Genomic DNA, 17,176 nt, shown 5'->3' with positions numbered 1-17,176 from the left:
TTTAAGAGACACAGATACCTTTCCATCCTTAAATATTGAAGGTGTTTAGATTGACGTTTCCTGAGACAAGCACAGAGGTAGGTTTCCGTAGTGAGTACTGAAATTAATATCTTTTATAGTTTTACAAGAAAAAATAATATTTCCTACACTTTGGTCACAACATCAACTTCTCTTATATCCCAATTTAAAATAAGGGGTTGGGAGAGTTTCATTCTTTATAGAGCTATTTAAATGGGAACCTAATGGGGGGGGTATCATTGGTTTTAGTTGAGTACAGTAAGAACAAATTATTCCGCAATCAAGTAGTTTCCTTGGGGAAGGAGAAAGATAAAGGGAGCTTAGGCAGAGAGAGAGGGAAGGGGAAATAGGATGCAATGAATTTAATTTCCTCCCTTAGTATCTAGATTGGACGAGTTCAAATCTTTTACTGGGGCTGTGACATTATTCAACTGGTCAGAAATGTTGGGCCAAACAATCATACGAAGGGAGGGGTGAAGAGAAATAAAGGAAAAATATGGGAAAAGGAAGGAAGAAGAAAAGATAGAGTGAAAGGGGATGGGGAAGGTGAGAAACAGAGGGAGACAGAGAGATAGAGAGACAAAGAGACGGGGAGAAACCGAGACATAGAGAGGGAGAGAGAGAGGGAGAGGGAAAAGGAAAAGGAGAGAGAGAGAGAGAGAGAGAGAGAGAGAGAGAGAGAGAGAGAGAGAGAGAGAGAGAGAGAGAGAGAGAGAGAGAGAGAGAGAGAGAGAGAGGAGTGAAAGTGAGAGAAGAGTGAGAGAGATTTTTTTTGGGGTGGGTGTGTGTGTGTGTGTGTGTGTGTGTGTGTGAGAGAGAGAGAGAGAGAGAGAGAGAGAGAGAGAGAGAGAGAGAGAGAGAGAGAGAGAGAGAGAGAGAGAGAGAGAGAGAGAGAGAACATGGCGCTTGTGAGCTGTATGTGCAAAATCCGCAAGGAATTGCAGTAAATTCCTTTTTGTTTGAAGAAAATTTACAACTTGGTAATAGACCTTTTTATGACCTATTTGCGGTCGTCATTGGCTGTGGCTGGTCATGTGCAGGCTCCGCTCGCCTTCATGGCCTTTTTCCTGATTTCCCTGGCGAATTTCCCCCTGCATTCTGCCTTCCGAGAGCCTCACCCCCTCTTTTTTTTTCTAACCTTTGTCTCCGCAGAGGTGTATTCCAGTTGCTGGGATGCGTGTGTGCTGATTTCGGGGCGGCTAGCACCATTAAAAATCCCTCCCGCTCCCCGCTTCTGGCTGCCTCTCGGACTCCAAGCTCTTAGAAGAATCTATTGCTGAGCATCTCGCCACCCGGTGACTAGCAGCTAACCAGCCTGCCAGGCGCCTATAGCGAGCTTGCACCGCAGTTCAGGGTTTTTAGTCCACTCCAGACTCTACCTGTTTACTCCTCGGTTATTTTTACTTTCCTCTTTTATCCTTTTTTTTTTTTTTTTTTTTTAAGATATTATTTGGTTTCTGTTGATGGGATTGTATTCATCCCAATGCCTAATGGATTACAGCAGCAGCCAGGGTGTTTCTCCACCTCCTCCTCTCCAAATATCGGGTAAGAGTTGTTTTTATTCTTTCTTTTTTATTTTTATTTCGCCCCTCCCCCACTCTCTGACCGCCACCCCCTTAACCCTGGCGCCCCACTGCGACATTTCCTCGCCAGGGAGCTGCCGGAGAATGATTTGAGAAAAAGTCATAAAAGTGACTTGTTAGGTTGGATCTGCCTGCCTGAGGGTCTGTCTTTAGCTCCCAGACATAGAGTTTCCGAAACTTAATTGACAGCTCCCCGCCCCCTCTACCTCAGACCAAAAAGACCCTAATCTCCACCACCTGTCCTAGAGGTTACTTCCTTTCCTTGGATGAAGTAGGCAGAGGAGGGCGCTGAGCCTGGCCTGTAGAGCAATAGTCCAGGGTGTCAGAATGGCCTTGGGCGCTACGCATGTTGGGTGTGGAGGTGCGGCAGAATGGACATCCCCACCCCTCGCTGGTGCTCGTTGGAAGACGGGGTGCGGAGATTTTCCTGTAAGTCTAAACCTTGGTTTTTGGTGTAATAAAGGCCTTTCGACGTTTTGAATGATTGTACGAAGTTTTGTGATTTGTCCGTGATTCTGAGAAGTCAGTCTTAAACCGGAAAGGTTAACAGGTGTTTTCTGCTTAGATTAAGGGTTAAATTGGTAGGTGTGTGGGTGTCATTAAAAATTTGCAAGACTGAATGTCACTGTAATGTTTTGGAAGCTAAATTTTAATGAAAGATGTTATTGAACTTCAAAAATTTTGCATGTATTTGCACAGTGGCTTTCAGATGGGCCGAAAAATAATAGTCTCCCTATTTCCTACTAATCCTCAAAGGTTCTTCCCGGATATTTTGTAATGCAGTATATTTCCAAGTGCTTAGAACAAGTAAATGAAAAATATTTGTTCTATAAACTCAACCTACAAATGTTCATTTTCTTCTAATAACGAAAATATGATTTGGGACTTGCTAGGGTCAATAGATATTTTTAAAATACTAAATATTTTTATGATTAAATGACTCTTGTTTTTCAATGTGTAGTGGAATTTTTGCTTTCAGTACACATTGTCAATCTTGTTTAAGAGCAACCACCATTTATAAGATCAAAAAGACTCAACCTGTTTTAGAGTTCTTGAACATTAAAACCTTCCCTACGCATCTTACTCCAGTTAGTTCCCAAACCTTTACTACTAAAAGTAATGACATGGTTTTTAAAAAGATTTTCGGATTCAATACTCATAAATTTATGTGGTAAACTTGTAATAATACAACAAATATAAAGGATTCGAAATTATGGAAAATACATCCTGCATTGCGTAAAGGACTTTTTTCATCGACATATTACGAAAAGTTGAATTTTTAATCTAGCTTACATACTATGCTTTTTTCCTAATACTATCCTTTCCCTAAATATCTGCATTGACATTAAACCTTTAAACCTTTGGAAGAATTAACATATTTTTAGATTTTTTTTTCTTTAGCAATTAACACCAAAATCGCTCTGATTTCAAAATGGAGGTTTACAATTTGTTAGTGAGGTGGCTGAAGAGAAATGACTGTCATCGTTCAGTAACCTCAGGAAATAATGAGTCTTCTGACCTATTTTATAAGCAGTTCTTATTCTGAGAAACATTCAAACACTAATATTCTTCTTTAATTTTTGTAATATAATCCTTTAGTTATAAAGAAGCCATAAAGGAGCCAATGAACTATGTCACTTCACATTCTGCCCCTCCCCCATTTCCACTCTTCCATCTTTAATTAGTTATAATAAGATCAGAAAGATAAGTTGCAACTATAAAGAAATATTTCATAGCTATGTCTAAGTATTAAAGCTATTGTATTAGTTTCCGTTATACAATATCACTGAACTCAATAGATCTGCATCCAAAGAGGAATCAGTGATGGAAGCATATGGTTTCACGCAGCTGAGGATGATGTCATGGATTCAGACATGGTGGACCTAGAGATAATTCCAAATGCCACAATATATTTTCAAGTGCTTAGTAAAAGTAAGTGACCAATTGCATTTAGAGAAATGAATAATTCCTAAAACGTGTTGGATGGAAGCTCTTAAGTCAATCAGAAACACATTTAAGACCTTTGCTGCAGCCAAAAGAGCCACTATTAGTGAATGTGAAATGAAACGAAACCAAAAATGCCTGGAAGCTGAAAGCAATTCCCTGCTTTTGTAAGAAACTCCCTTCGTGCTTGGACAAAATCTCTATATATAGCCTATGAATTTGTGTTCTAGTGCTCTTTAATGTCAAGGGATGGTGGGGGTGTTACTAACGTTGTCAACACAATGGGAAAGGGATTTAAAAAGAGAGAAAATAAACGTGTTTAAGTTATAGGATACAAAATTCAGCTTATTTCTTTGCCAAAATTCCTTCCAAATAAGCATATTTCGCATGAGTTCTGTTTTCTGAGTCCTAGAAGCAGGGAAAATCTGAACAAAGACAGTATTTCACCCCTTGGTTGGCAGGCAGCTGTTAAAGGTATTTACAGCTCTGCTGCAGTGCGGCAGAGAAGGCAGAGTTTGAAGGGGGCGGGAGGAGAGGAGGACAGGAAGTTAAAGGAAATGCAAAACATCATAATGGTCCGAATACTAATTTGTATCCAACTTAAAATATGTAATTCTCTTTCCAGTGGAAAGTGCTCCTCAGCAGTGGTCATTTTTGTTTGGTAAAGAATGGAGGAATCTAGAGGAGAAAAAAATCACCTCAGTAGGAATATGTGGTCTTAATTTAAAAAAAAAAAAAAAAAAAAAGACTCCGAGGAAGCTGCGTATTAATTAGACTTTAGAGTTAAACTGCAACTCTCCTTACAGGAAAATGTAAATCGGGAAGGATCAGGTTTATGATTATTTAAAATTTTTTCTTTCTTGTTTGGTGGGTGATGGAAGGAAAGGCTCTTTCCTGGCTTTCTGGGGCTGATTTCAGTTTCAGTTGTAGTGAATGACATCAAGCCTGTATGATTCCCCCCCCCCCCCATTTATCATTGTAGAACAGTGTAGGCGCAGAACTTTGCACCAAAACCAGATCCAAGACTAGGGCACAAAGCTGTAAGCGCATGCGCAGTGAAATAATCAACCAGCCAAGCCTGGTTCGAAGTAGGGGAAAGAGGGGGAGGGGAAAGACATAGAAAAGAGACAGGAAAAAGATTAAATTTAATCTTTTTCCTCTATTTATTGGAGAGTATTTACAATTCATCTTTCCTTAACTCCAGACTTCCATTTATAGAAAAAATCTCTTTCCCACTGCTTTTCTCATGACTTGGTCGTGTTACTTTCAATCATTTTAATATCCTTTCCTCTAGTCTATTCATTGCAAACCTAAATTAAAAAAGACAAAAAGAAAAAGAAAAACCAGAACAGGCTTGATGCCAAAGGAAACACAACCTTCTTACCAGGTGTCTAAAAACTATATATGTGGGACCCTCCAAAAATTTATGGGCTTGTTCTGTCTGCTTCATCTAGTTTGGGGGGAAATGGGTTTGTTCTTGACCCAAGTTCACTCAAAACCAATCTCAGAAGCTCGAATCTTCTCGACCTTTACTATCGCTGTGTAGCGAATTGCAGTGCTTAGGAGGCAAGGATACAGCTCCTTGAGATCGATAGAATGAATAAACCAGGAAAATATCCCTGAAGGTGTTTGCTATGGGCCCAGTGTCTTTGGAAACTGGTTGCTGTGGTCAAGACGAAAATGGGAAATAGTTGGGAATACTGTGAAAGAATAAAGGGATTTGATTCACCAGGAGCTTTTCCCGACAAGAGAATAGTATCTTCGGTTCAATGTAGCTGCATTCTTCCAGTTAGAAAAAGACCTTTCTTTGATGGTTTCTGAATAAGGGTTGCCTTTTTTTTTTTTTTTTTTTTTTTTTTTTTTTTTTGCTGTCTGGCCTCTTGTCCAGGAGAAGGCGCTGTAGGACAAGCCTCACGCGAGTTCCAGCTCTGCACCAAATGCCCTGAGTAGGAGTTGGGGGCGGCGCGGTCGAGTGGGTGGTGGGAGGGGCACGTGACTCACCCTCCTGTTCTCTCCCTGGAGCCATACAGAAGCTGCTGCAAGTGCACGGAAGTATCTGGACTCTGCCAAACTGCCTGCTGGCGGGATCCGGAGGAGGTTGCTCAGAGTCACTGACCTGCTGGGCCAATAGGCTTAATCTCATGTGTTTGATTTGGGCTGAGAGCTCGGAGGGTTTTCATGCATACAGACATCTTCATCTTACGTGTTCCTCCTTTTCCCGAAAGAGGTAGAGAAAATTTACATTAGAGTAACAAAAAATTTTGTGTTCTGAGGAGCAATTTCTAGGCATCTACCTTTACCTTGCCTTCGCCCTCCTACAGGGGGCGTGCTTTCCTGCTGCAAAACCCAATGCCCTCAAACCAGTCAGTCATTTCCCCTTTAACATCAAGACAACAAAACTGAAAAGGGAGGGAGGGGAGGCATGAGGATAGTTTACAAACTTAAAGGAAACAAAATCCCAAAACAAATATGTCTGTATTTTTTCTTACCCTGTGCCATTTGTTGCTAATTTCCTAGGCTTGTGACTTCTTGACTAAGCACAAAAAAGTGACAAAATTAAAACCAAACCTAACATGGTTTCTGAAATTCCACAGGAACCCTACTCATCTTAAAAGCTGTGCCCAGTCCTTCATCAAGATTCTCTTGGGTCAGGTCCCTAGAAGAGTTTTCTTATTTACTCTACATAGGTACAGATACCTCTAAATTGCATGCAGAGCAATTAATGGATGTCTATCATTTCCCATCATATAGTCCTCTTTCTTCACAACTTCCATCCTGTCTCTACTTTAGGACAGTCTATGTCCATGATACTTAGGCCTGATAGGTTTGTTAACTTCTCCCAGTCTCCTCAAACCAGAGTTTCCTGAGAGCTCTGCCACAGCACCATAGTTGGAATCATCAGAAATCATCAAGGTCCACCTCTCTGAACCTGATTTTCTTCTTTTGTAAAATAATAGAGTTACATGTGAAAATCTCTAAGGTTCCTTTCAGTTCTATAAAAACCTAGAGCAGTGCTTGACAAATAAGTGAAAAGCTGTTGGATCGATTTGAGCTATTCTAGTCAAGGTTCCAGGGAAAATCCTGGATTCAACAGAGTTGGGGCAAGACAGCAAATCCATTACCCCTATGTACTATGAGTGTGTGTCCTTAGTATATGATTAAAGTCTAAGAAACATGTTTATGCTTATATTCCTTATACCTGATCTGCTGCCATTCTCCCTTTCTTTCCCTATTCCCCTCCAGCCTCACTCAATCTCTGTAGGTCAGAGAATTAGAAAGTACTAGGAGCTGGAAGAAATTTCAGGAACCATATAGTCCAGACTTATCACCAGAAAGAAAACTGAGGCTTATAAAAGTGAAGGCATTTGCCCAAGTTCATGCATCTACTTATTGACTAAAATTGAGTAGTAGAACTCAATACCAATCTAGAGACTTTTCCTTTACATTCTACTACCATTTTGTCTTTAGACTTCCTCTCAACTAAAGACAAATTCTTTGATATCGTAGTGCCTCTCACCAATGTTGATACTCTTTCTAGTAATACAGAATCACAATATATTTATTCCAATGCTTCTCAGTTTGACTTTTGTCCATGACCTCCTGTAATCCTCTATAAGAGAGTCCCTCAACCTGCAAGGCACCTTCCTCTACATGTCTTCCTATTGAATGAGGACCAGTGGAGAGAATAAGCTGTCTATTAGGGCAGCTAGGTGACACAGTGGATAGAATGCCCCAGATAGGGCCTGGACTAAAGAAGACTTGAATTCAAATCCAGCTTCAGATACTTCCTAGCTCTATGACTCTGAAGTGACTTCACTTAAGTGCTGTCTGCTTCAGTCTCCTCTGCTATAAAGTAGGGACAATATACTATCTATCTCACAAGGTTGTTGTGAAAATAAAATGTGAGCTTAGTACTGTTCTTGACATTTAGTAGTTGCTTAATAAATTATTTCCCTTTCTTCCTTCATAGGCTATCTCTTATTCTCCTGTTATCACCACCACAAGGAATCCTCCACTCCCACCACATATCTCTCTGATGATATAATTTATAGCACTATCAAAAAAGATAGAATTAATCTTGTTCTAAATTTTCCAGAGAAGTTGGTTTTTCTCTAAAGTTTCTGTTTCATAGAACTTTAGATGTATATACAGTATCAGAGTTAAAAGGGATTCTAAAGTTTATTTAATCTAAGCTACTCATTTTGTAGATGAGAAAACTCATCTTTCTGAATCATAAATTTCTTCAACCTTTATTGTATCACTTTTTATAATAGTAGCAAAATATTGGAAACAAAATGGATGCCCATCAACAAATTGTGTTATATCAATGTAGTGGAATATTATTGCACTGTATAAATATGAAGGATTTAGAGAAATTTAAGAAGATTTGTTAGAACTGATTCAGAACAAAGTAAGCAGGAGAACATGATGACCACAATAATATAAAGGAAAACTATTTGAAAAAAAGATCAGTACTCTGATTAATGCAGTGACTAATGATGATTTTAGAAGACAGAGTAACCCCTATTTTTGGGTAGAGAGGTGGAGTGCTAGAGGTGCAGAATGAAATACACATTTTCAGATTAGAATATTGTCAATTTGTTTTGTTTGAAAGAGATGGTGAGACAATAGGAAATTAGAAATATTTTTTAAAAAGAAAAAGAAAAAATATATTTTTACTGGAGTATTTTTTAAAAAGAAAACATTTTTTTAAAAAACAAGAGTAATTTTTCTCCATTTCTGTGCCTCCTTCTATCCCATCCCCAAGAAGAATTTTTCAGAAGAAATCACCACTCACTATGACAAGTTTCCATTTTAATTCTTTCTTACTCCTACCTTTCCCTTTGAGATTATATTTCCTTCTTGCTCATCAAGCAGGTTCTGGTATCTCTGACTTTTAGGGCCTAATGAAAGGAAGAAGCAACAGATCCCACCCCTCCATTCCTCCTTTTTAGCTTCAGATTCTCTCAGCCTATTGTCCATATCCTAAGGACCCACAGAGCTTGTGGAGTCCTGAGGAATTTAAGCCTTCTATGGTTGTAGAAGTCTGACATCAGTGGGATGTAAATGATGTCAGCTCTTTCACCAGTCTGAAAGGCCTGAAAGTCTCTGAAAATTGAAGCAAACCATGTGCCCCCCAAAAAAGAGTTAAGATAAGAAAGAGCTAGAAGGAACCTTAAAGATTAGTCTAAGACACTGATGACACATTGTATTGTGATTTGGGGTTAATGCTTTAACTACTGACATTAAAAATTCTAGCCCTACAATGAATTTGTATTTAGCTACTTGTTATAAATTAGTATTTATTCTCTTAGTAGTTAATCTGTATATTCATATATATGTACTTGTTGTTTCTCCCTTTAGATTGTGGGTTTCTTGCAATAAGGAATTGCTTAATTTTTTTTGTATTTGAACCCTCAGCAGTTAGCACATTAATAAACATTTGATGTTGGTTTGATTGAAAAAAATTCCAATCCAGGCTTTTCTTTTGTGGTAGTTGTTGGGTTTTAAGGTGAGAAGGAGGAGTTATTTAAGACTTTAGACCCTGGAAGGCATACACTCCCCATCTCTGAGCATTTGACCTGAAGTCTATCTTGTCAATGTATCTTCTTTTTCTTTCCTCCCAGACAGAATCTGGCTTGACATAACTTCTCTGACAAAGTGCTAAAAACCGTTGGGCAAGTGTTCTCTTTTCAAACTCTTCAAAGCTGAAGAACGAAGTTCCCAGTGGAGCTTAGAAATGAAGAGTGAAGAGTAAAAGGATGAGGAAAGACGATTTAGGAGAGAAAAAAAAAATGACATTTGAAGTGACCTTCTATCTCTCCTCTCTAGAATCTCCTTTTAATTCAGAAACAGGTGCCAGTGGGATACAGGAAGGGGTCACCTTGAATCCCAGGCTTCAGGCACTATAACTTTTATTTCCACTATCTTCAGAGTGCTCCCCTCCCCTCCCTATCCCACATGGTCCTCTCTCTTCAGAGGTAAATTTGTTCCATGGAAGTCATCAACATTATTTTCCCATTTTTACAGGTGTTTTCTGCTGAGAATTCCTTTTATCACCTTGTCTTGCAATAAAAATTAGTATGTCCATTTTGCAACCCTCTTTCACTTCTTCCATTTCTGTATGGTAATCTGGATTTTTCTGGTAAAGTTGGGAACTCTCCTTAACTGTAGTTCTATTCTAACTGAAGATGTATTTGCCAGTTTTTTGTCTTTGCCATCTAATATTCTCTTCATGGTTCCATCCTCCTAAAATGCCTCATTTCACATTCATTTTCTCTTGGTGTCTTTCTTCTTAAAAGATACAATGTTATTACTTTCTTCACAATTAAAAAGAAGATACAATGTTTTATAACTCTATATAGCTGAATCTAAACTCCACATCATTAGTAGAACTACTCTTCCCCTCTCAGGGAAATATGAATTCCTTAGGAACATTCTCCAAATTTGCCAGAAATCTAGGGTAGAATTTCTTTCAGTCCTGGAATTTATAACTTTTTTTGGATCAGGCAACTTTTCTACCACCATATAATCTATAATACAAGTAAAATCTATGACTTGTCATTATCTGTTTTTTCAAAATATAGATGATATCTTCATATAAAGGTGTTTTTAACTATGAAAATCTTATGTATACCTGTTTCCCTTTTTCAGAGTCTCCTTAGGAGGAGCTCAACATCACTTCTGATGATTCCCCCTTTATATAAAGCTTCAAAGTCCTTGACTTCTTAATTTGTGAGGTCAAAAGGATTAGGGAGCAAATAAGGTTCTGATTAGACTAAGTTTAGAATATACTGATTCCATGGCCTTAACACACATCCTTCCTGACTCAAGTCCCCCTCCTATGTTTATATAATCTGTTAGTCTTCTTTGTTGGGGAAGGGAGTGGTGTATTCAAGATACTGAGTTTAGGAAAAGGCACAAATCTTGGAAGTTAGAACATAAAGATCACAGAGTCCAGTGCCCTTACTTCTATGAATGAAAAAATTGAAAACTAGGGAGGTGAGGCAATGTGTTCAATACCATACAACTGGTAAATAGTAGAGTTGAGATTTGAATGAGGTTCCTTTGGATCCAAATCCTCCACTTTTTTCCCCATACACAGTACTACTGACAGCAAGCATGAATTTTCAGCACCAAGCCAACCTACTGAAGAGTACAGCTCATAGTTGTTGGATTGTTTGATTTGATGAAGCCAGAAGTGATAGTTCTCTTATCTAATGAAAATTCTCAGATCCAAGTCTCATTTCAAAAGGAAAATTACTATTTCCTAGTAGATTTTTCATTTAGTTTCCTCTCAAGTCTTCTACCTTGAAGTGTCCAGTACTAGGAGTGATTCAGTGATTCTTTGGAAATCTTTCAGTACATATGATACTTTCTGATCCAGTTCTACACCATTTCACAAAGTGTTGCAAGTTTTCCCTTTCTCATATATACTTTCTATTATGATAGAATTGTGCTGCCTTTGTTTTCTCCCTTTTCACTACTCTTTTTTTTTTTTTCTGGGTATTTACAAGAAAAATGGAAAATGTTTCTTCTCCCCATTTAATTTATTTATGTATACATGTTAGACAGTGTGTTTTTTTGTCACTCTGTCCACACATATTGAAGGCCCTAATAAAATTCTATATTATCAGTTCTTTAATTCTATGTTCTTATTTTTAAAAAGCTTTTTATAATTGCATAGAAGCTACACCTTTGGGGAATGAGTATTTTTAGTTGAAATCTTTACATTTGATTTTTTTCCCAAATCCTCCACTAAACTTCGAATATGGTACATCAACTTAATAATAACGGTGTCTAAAGTTGCATAATCTAATATTAGGAAGATATAGGAACTGATTTTACAGGATGATCCAATTTCTGAACCTTTTGACTCTGGTTTATAAAAAAAAGGAGTGGGCCTAGAAGGAGAATGTTAAAACAACTATGAGAATAAGGAAATAAAGAGAATAATGTTAGTGATTTTTCAGGCCAACAAGTCCCATGCTTTCTATTTAATGGAAGTCAGATCAGCAAAGGGTTTTAAATTGCATGTAAAATGGGAGGAAATTTTAGATACAAAGATATCTTTTTCAAAAAAAAAAAAAAAAAGTCTTTTTCCAGAGCAGCTTTCATCAGTTTGATAGGAATTGCTGATGGAAGTATTTGCTGTGCTTTAGAATTGTGTGTGTGTGTGTGTGTGTGTGTGTGTGTGTGTGTGTGCACATATACATGTGTATACAAAACATCCATCACTTATATAGAGATTGATTTAAAAATGGATGTTTCAACTCATTTATATTTATATGGGCTAAATGGAACCCCAGGTTTCCACAGAATTCATAGAAACACAAACTTGCTCCTATTTGAGGTAGGATGGAGGAGGAAAAAGGGAATTTCCTCCCTTCTTTCCAACTCCTTCTAGTGATCTGTGAGTTTATTTTTCAGACAGCAGAGAATTCAATATTCTCCTTTGGATGAGCTATCAGATCAAAAATACATCTTGATCTCTAAGGAGAATAGAGATTTCTTCCTTACTGAGTCACTCAGTAGTTCCCCGAGCAGAGCTATACCCTTTGGGCAGAGATTGCTTTTTCTCTAAGCTCCTTGTGCCTAGTTGTTGCTCCCAATCTGTTTTAAGCCCAGTGATCTCAGTGGCAAGTGAGCTGGGACATTCGACTTCCTGTGCTTAGAATCCTTGAAATTCTCATTTGCCTCCTCACACCCTGTTGCCTTCACACCAAGACTGTTTTATTGTTTTATAGCCACCCTTAGAGGTTCAGTTCTCAGAGATTCTTTGGGGCTATTTAGCCACTTCTCACTTTACCAACCCAGGACCTTTCTGGTTTAAGCAGTTTGGTCTCTTATTCAGGTTTACTCTTACTCAGCAAATCATAAAAATCTCCACACTAGTGAAGACCTTCCCCTCTTACTACATCCATCCTGAACTATTATTGTTCAGCAAATGTGTTCGTTCAAACCGATTCTCTCCCCACCTCCTCTTTCCCTAATCCCCCCTCTCTATCCTCAAACCAAACACTGAATAATTTCCAGGAAAGAAGCTAAGGAAGCATGCGGTGTATCTTATCTTTCTTCTTTATTTCCTTTAAAACTACAGATCTAGAACATTTTTAAATAAAGGAGTTGATGGTACTCACAGCGAACGCAGCGAAAGAACCGTAAGAAATGCCCACAGTCCTTTTCCCAAATTGCAAATTTGGAGCACTATCTCTCAACTTAAACAACCTTCTCTGAAAAGGTGCTGTTTGAAAAGACCCGGGTATTGATATGAATATGGCCTCCCATGCATCCTGAATATTTAGAACTATTTAAATTTGATAGAACAGTTGCAGTGAACCTTTATTTAGTGAATAAAAGTTTAAAGCAGAAGGTTATTTATGGTTCCGCAGAGATAGGTCCTGAGTGGCTATTTAGAAGCACGTGATTCCAATAAACTTTGTTTTATGGCTTGAGAGTTGACAAGCCAAAATATAATTCCCACCATAAATTAGTTTAAGAGCATACAAGTGCAGATGCTTTGGTTCCTGGAAGCAGTAATAGGGAAAGTGTTAGCAAGGAGCACTCGGCTTGATCCTGAACGAGATATTTCTGCTCTCAGGTTCCCCTATCCACTGGGAAAGAACAGTAAGTCCGTGATTGCCTATGATACAACTAAAGACTTAGTAGAATTTCTCTGATGTTTGTTAATCCTGCGGGTGGAGGGGAGGAGTTGGGAAGAAACACAAATCAAGTTGATTCAAAATCAGTCTAACTCGGAATGAGCAAATAGAGAAGGAATTAGTCTTTTCTGCCTTTCTCCACACACTTATACAAAGATAGCATGTCAGTAACCCTTCATTAAGATTAACTAGGAGAAAGAGTTTACTGTCTCTTTTCTTAGTATTACGGTACATCTAATTGAGGTAGAAAAGTGGTTATAATATGCTGGGAGGAAAAAGAAATGGGGAAAAACCAACTTGGGGTGTGTGTGGAACTCTTGAGATTACTTGGTGCTTAAGAGATATAAACTATTGTATGGAATACAATTTCAAAATGGCTTGGCATTTTGTATGGAGACAATTGCTCTGGGTCTTAAGAATTCTCAAGCAACCAATGCTGTCAACTGATATAGTATTATGATATAAGTATATACATCAATTTACAGCAACGGAATTTCCTTTTATACCTATTGATTGCACTTCCACCTTGAATTGGCTTCTCATTTTCCTTTGACTTGATCTTTATCATTGAATTCAAGTAGGACTGGGGATTCGATCCCAGATCATACACAGTTCCTGCCTGAAAATGGAGAAGCAAAGATCTCCAAGCATTGAAAGAAATCGAACAGTAAATTTTGAAGTAACTTGAATGCATTGATAAGAAAACAGAACAGCTTCTAAACTCAGATTAGGATGGAAGGGATAGATTGTAGCATCTACTTTCTCAAGAACAGACGGCAGCCACCGATGGATCCAACTGAAACACAGAAGGCAAAACACAAAGGCCCTATGGCTTCTTAGTACTCCAGTGGGGAAACCTTGTTCCAAGTAGTTTGAGCCAGTGAAGGAAAACCAGAGAGGGATTCAGCGGCCCAAGAGGATTCAGACTGTTTTACACAAGTGTATCCTAAATAGGACTGCAGGTTCTGACTTGGAAGGAAACTTTCAGATGCTCTATATTTCGGAAAGCCTCGGGGTGGGAGATATACTTTTATTTGGGAAGGACACCTGATAGGCCTTTGTTATTTTGCTCTGCAATCTTGAAAAAGAACCTTGCTTTTTTATGGAATTTAACAGTGACCCACGTTTTTATTGCAACAGGTTCGAAACAATGGAAAGACGTCTACTGTAAGTACCCCTTTTGTTTCTACCTCTTCACCAAAGTTTGAATTGCTAGAAATGTGAACTGTTAAATGCTTTTGGAAGAGTAATTCATCCGGGAGGAGAAATGAAGCTTGCCTCTCCTACACTGGGGTAAATAGGGTAACTTGAACCGTGGAGCATGAGCTGCTTTGAACCTGTTGTTACTGGACTCTTTAGCAATCACCTATAACATGGAAACTTGCAACTGAGTTTTCTTCTGATCACTTACCATCCAGCACAGGTGGTAGGTGGTATCTTAAACTCCTTTTTAAGTGCTTGAAACTAATTAACAGTGCTACCCTGTTAACATGCTAGAGTGATGCAGCGCCTCCCTGTGCGAACACTGTAATCACAGAATTAAATCATAGACTTTCACAACAACCCGACCACTCCTCCTTCAACCCTACGCCCAACTGCCTTTCTTTTCCTTTAAAAGAGTCCCTATTTCTCTTTCGTCGGGTTCTCCTGGTTTAGAAACACATCTGCAGAGAGAGGAATATATTCATGGGCTTTTCCTAAATATGGCTTATAGACACTTTGGGATCCAAGGGGGCGGGGTGGCTGTTATTATCAGGTATGATGCTAGTCTGCCCATCCAGTTTCCATAAAGCAACTGAAGATACTCCCAATGCTTTAAGAAAAATGAATGGACCAAATAGAATGTAAGGAAAAAATGGGGGCAACCACTGTTAGGGTTTAGGTGTTGTAATTTTGGTCGCCCTGGGGTTGGCTATTCCACACGAGATCACCAGAATTTCTGAGGCCTCTAGTTAGGTCTTCTTTAGAAAATCTTCATTTAGATTAGGATCAAGGATTTTGCTTCTGTTTTTAAGGAAAAGGAAAGAGAATGCAGCCTTGGTAACCTAAGATTTCATTATAAAATTCTGCTAATTTTTGTCTAAGAGGAAAATGAAGTTTGCAGAAGATAAGTTCTTCTCAGATACCCATCTTTCTAATTAAACACTATCTATCCTTGACAATATAGAGCAAAGAAATTATACGTATATGTATATATATGTACACAGACATATATATATTATATATCTACGTAGATGTATAATATACACACGTTTTCACAACCCACAGAAAGAGGCAGATTTCCTGAGAATTGGGTTGTTTTCAGGCATCACGCCAAGCTTATCCTTGCGCTGCAGATTCTGCTCTGTGATTTTTTCCCCTTTTACAAGATGTACTTGATGAAATTAAATGACTCTCTTTGCTCTGTGGTTTAACATTCTCTTTCATAGGTAACCTTTTCCTTTGCTTTCCTGCGTGCTGAACTGCAGATTATGCGCTTGGCAAATGAGGCTTGGGCTTTCCTTATATTTCTGAATCACTTTTCTTTTTCCAAATCTACATTTAGCATACCGATTATGAACACTAGCACAAAAAGCCTGATAGATCAAAAGCGTTTGTGTGGGCAGTTGAACAGGAGGTGACTATTTAACGCTTTTGTTCATCAATAACTCTCTGGCTTTGACCTGTCTGAGCAAGTCGTGCAGTAAGGTGAAATGCAGGTCACAGCGTCTCACAAATATGAAAATGTACCGGATTTCTCCTATTGCCTCGCCCATTGGGTCCATCTCTCTCGGTTTTTCTGGATGAGATCAAGAACCCTTGTTTCCCAGTAAAGAGTCAAATGTAGACAATCTATTTTATTTTGGAGATTGGGCACTGGGGGGTTGCCTAAGAGAAATAAGACTGGCTCAGTGAAGGGTGGGGGGGCCTTCTTCAGAAACATTAAGCAGAAGAGAAGGATCATCACCATTAAATCCCTAAAACTGCAAAGCAAAGAGATTCTAAGGTCAAATACTTAATTGACAAAGAAAAGAAAAAAAAAAAAAAGATACAAGTAGGTGAGAGTAGGTGGAGTACAGTTTTCATCCAAGCAGGAACTGGAGCAATAGTTTTAGTAACTGCTTCTAGCCCCTAACCCTTACTCCCTTGTCCCACCCAAGGGCCGTCTCTTTATATATTCAAAGATTTAAAAAAGAAAGAGAGAAAGAAAAATCTCGTGCTTATAACCCTGAATAGAAAAAAAAATTCAACAAGGATGGGCCATCTTTCTTGTTCTGAAATCCATCCTCCTGAATGTCCTTGTTTCCTTACTTGAAAACCCGACCAGAGCTGAGGGGTTGATCCCCGGACAACACTGAGAAGTTGGGGCAGGCGCAATTCATGAACTTTTGTACTCTTGTGTGCTGCTGTCGACAAAGCAAAAATAATGAAACTTTGTGATATGTTTGTAAATGATTTCGAATGACCCCTAGCCCTGCCCTTCACCATAAACGCTACCCCACTAAACCTAAGGACATTTGCCTGAGCAAAGCATTCGACCCTAGGTTTACTGCCTGAAGTTGGACAGGATAAAAGAGAGGCACTCTAATGACGCGAAGGTAAACGGAACCAATTGTGTTTTATTTTGTTTTGTTTTGTTTTTCTGAAAACTAACTTTAGCTTCCAAGCCAGCGTTTTCTTCAGCTAGGGGGAAGGGGCTGGTGGACGCGCTTCTCGGTTTCCTCTTATCTCTCCAAATAGTGTCTGCTTTCTTTCTGAAAATGTTACTTAGGGAAATTATTCGGATGGCCACGAGTAAGGGAAAATCTGTCAATTCCAGAATGGGTCATCATTATTAATATTGTTATTATTCTTTCTTCATTTTTTTTTTTCCTTAGAAGAGCTTTTAATCCCACTCAGATTTTCCTCAGGCAGAGAAGGAAGGATATTTCAATTAGTCGCTGTAAATTGTCTTTAAGTCTTAAAGAGTATTTCAGCAAACTATAGACT

At 38.6% G+C, this 17,176-nt stretch overlaps 1 protein-coding gene across 1 annotated transcript in view; it reads left to right on the top strand.

Moving 5' to 3' along the window:
* Positions 1-1,174: 1,174 nt before the first annotated feature.
* HOXD4 (homeobox D4) overlaps positions 1,175-17,176 on the top strand; it is a 31,295-nt gene continuing 15,293 nt past the window's right edge. Inside the window, exons 1-2 of the mRNA XM_074303040.1 lie at positions 1,175-1,563; positions 14,348-16,785. The gene's annotated coding sequence lies outside the window, so the exon portion shown is untranslated. The remainder of the gene's footprint in view (positions 1,564-14,347; positions 16,786-17,176) is intronic.

This window comes from Sminthopsis crassicaudata, chromosome 3 (assembly GCF_048593235.1).
Source record: "Sminthopsis crassicaudata isolate SCR6 chromosome 3, ASM4859323v1, whole genome shotgun sequence".
NCBI classification, from domain to species: Eukaryota; Metazoa; Chordata; class Mammalia; order Dasyuromorphia; family Dasyuridae; genus Sminthopsis; species Sminthopsis crassicaudata.
This window is presented reverse-complemented; position numbering and strand designations above follow the sequence as displayed.